At 50.6% G+C, this 3,175-nt stretch overlaps 1 pseudogene; it reads right to left on the bottom strand.

The window, feature by feature from the left end:
- Positions 1 to 2,741: 2,741 nt before the first annotated feature.
- LOC139264958 (U6 spliceosomal RNA) lies at positions 2,742 to 2,795 on the bottom strand (annotated as a pseudogene).
- Between the last annotated feature and the right edge of the window lie 380 nt (positions 2,796 to 3,175).

Here is a 3,175-nt window from a genome sequence, read left to right as displayed (position 1 = left end):
TTTATTTCCCTATTTGCTCTAAAGCTCAAAACTCTCCCTCCTTCCTCCCAAAGCAGCCACACCACACCCACACATGCCATCACTCCCTCTCAGCTCCCGCTCTCTCTTTCTCCTCTTTTGCGCATGTCATGATGACCCTTGATCTCCTGAATCGCAGGAATCGAGCGTTGCCATGCCATTGTTAAGGACGGCGACACTTTACGGCAGAAGGTCAGAGAAATTTAATGCGACCGCCCATTTCATAGCACTCGCGGTAAGGCCCAATTTCAAAAATGGGTTGAAGGGGCTTACCGCGAGCAGGTGATCTGAAAACCCATTCTTACCGCCCACACCAGAAATACCGCCCATTTTTGGCCGATCTGCACAAAAGTGTAAAATCTAGCCCCAAGACATTGCTCTGTAAAGCCCGTGTGGTAGCTGGTGTACAACACCCACCCAGAACTCACACACAGGCATCCCCCCGCCTTTCAAAATGAAATTTGTGACCTGGAATATCAGGACCCTCATGGACAACCCCAATAGCGACAGGCTGAAATGCCACACCGCCTTCGTTGCCCGGGAACTTAGTCACTTCGACGTCGACATTGCCACCCTAAGCGAGACTGGGTGGGCAGGGGAAGGCCAGCTCAAAGAACAAGGTGGAGATTACACCTTCTTCTGGAAAGGCAAGGCAGAAGAAGAATGCCACCTCCATGGAGTTGGCTTCGCCATCAAGAACGAGCTGATCAACTGCCTCAGAGACTCCCCCTGCAGGATTAGTGAACGTCTCATGACTCTCCGGTTCACCCTATCCCGGAACCAGTGTGCCACAGTCATCAGCACGTACACCCCAGAACTTCCAGCAACAGATGAGACCAAAGAAGAATTCTACTCCAGCCTCAAACAATCCCTGTCCCAAACGGAAGACAAACTGATCCTCCTTGGCGACTTCAATGCCAGAGTCGGTAAGGACACAGATCTCTCAGGAGGCGTGATCGGCAGAGAGAGGGTACGGAAAACCAACTCCAGCGGTACCCTGCTCGACCTTGTCATCACCAACACCTTGTTCTGCCAGAGGGACAAGTACAAGGCATCGTGGAAACACTCTCGCTCCAAGCACTGGCACCTGCTCGACTACGTCGTCGTCCGAGCGAGGGACCGCAAGGATGTGCGCATCACTCACGCCATGACAGGAGCCGACGACTGCTGGACGGATCTCCGACTAATCCGTCCCATCATCAACATTAATAGAGCCCCAAAGCGGTGACGGCAACAGAAGAAATGCCACAGAAAAATCAACGACAGGGCACGCAAAGATCCAGTTAAGGGAGCCCTATACAGCCAGCGCCTCACTGCCAACCTGGCATCTCTCGATGACCTTGAGATGCAGAGTGCCCACAGCGCATGGTCTGCCCTCCAGGCCACTATAACCAAGCTCCTTAATTGAGACTCTGCCATTGACACGAGTGTCCTCAACTACATTCCGCAGCATGCTACCCACCACCATCTCAGCAAAACCCCACCACTGCACGAGGTAGAAAAGGCCATCCGTCAGCTCAAGAACAACAAGGCATCAGGAGCAGATGGAATCCCCACTGAGGCACTAAAATATGACGGAGAGGCACTATTGGCACGAATGCATAACCTCATCTCTCTTATCTGGAATGAGGAGAGCATGTCGGGACATTTCAGAGTTGCTGTAATAGTGACCATCTTTAAAAAAGGGGACATGTCCGACTGAGGCAACTACAGAGTAATCTCCTAGTGGTCGGCCACCAGGAAAGTCATTGCTATAATTCTCCTCAACCATCTTCTCCGTGTGGCTGAGGAGATCCTCCCAAAGTCGCAATGTCGATTCCGTCCACTCAGGGTTACAACGAACATGATCTTCACCACACGACAACTACAAGAGAAATGCAGGGAACAGCAATAACCTTTGTACATTGCTTTTTTTGACCTCACAAAGACCTTTGACATTGTCAACCATAAGGAACTATGGCGTGTCCTCCTCTGTTTCGGCTGCCGCCAAAAGTTAGTCACCATCCTCCGCCTGATCCATGATGACATGCAAGCCGTGATCCTGACCAATGGATCCACCACAGACCCAATCCATGTCCGGAACGGGGTCAAGCAGGGCTGCGTCATCATGCCAACTCTCTACTCGATCTTCCTTGTTGTAATGCTCCATCTCATGCTCAAAAAGCTCCTCGCTGGAAACATAGAAACATAGAAAATAGGTGCAGGAGTAGGCCATTCGGCCCTTCTAGCCTGCACCGCCATTCAATGAGTTCATGGCTGAACATGCAACTTCAGTACCCCATTCCTGCTTTCTCACCATACCCCTTGATTCCCCTAGTAGTAAGGACTTCATCTAACTCCTTTTTGAATATATTTAGTGAATTGGCCTCAACAACTTTCTGTGGTAGAGAATTCCACAGGTTCACCACTCTCTGGGTGAAGAAATTCCGCCTCATCTCAGTCCTAAATGGCTTCCCCCTTATCCTTAGACTGTGTCCCCTGGTTCTGGACTTCCCCAACATTGGGAACATTCTTCCTGCATCTAACCTGTCTAACCCCGTCAGAATTTTATAAATTCAACCATACCGTGATCACTCATTCCGAGAGGATCTCCGACTAGGAGATCGCCTACTATTCCTGTCTCATTACACAGGACCAGATCTAAGATAGCTTGCTCCCTTGTAGGTTCTGTAACATACCAAGAAACAATCCCGTATGCACTCCATGAATTCCTCCTCAAGGCTAAAAATATGGAACACTTCACGAATTTGCGTGTCATCCTTGCGCAGGGGCCATGGAGCGGAACTAAACTATAGAACCTGTTCAACCTTCGTTGCCTCCAGGTTATATCCATGGCCGTCCCATGCTCTGTCGTCGAGCGACAGTACGCGGATGACGCTTGCGACTGCGCTCATTCAGAGGATGAACTTCAAGCCTTCATCAACATCTTCACCGAGGCGTACGAAAGCATGGGCCTTACACTAAACAGCCGTAAGACAAAAGTTCTCCACCAAACTGACCCCGCCACACAGTACTGCCCCCCGGTCATCAAAATCCACAGCACGGCCATGGACAATGTCGACTATTTTCCATACCTCGAGAGCCTAATATCAGCAAGGGCAGACATCGATGATGAGGTCCAACACTGCCTCCAGTGCGCCAGCGCATCCTTTGGTCG

Source organism: Pristiophorus japonicus, chromosome 5 (assembly GCF_044704955.1).
Source record: "Pristiophorus japonicus isolate sPriJap1 chromosome 5, sPriJap1.hap1, whole genome shotgun sequence".
NCBI lineage: Eukaryota > Metazoa > Chordata > Chondrichthyes > Pristiophoridae > Pristiophorus > Pristiophorus japonicus.
Note: the sequence above shows the minus strand (reverse complement) of the source record. Positions and strands in the feature narration are given on the sequence as shown.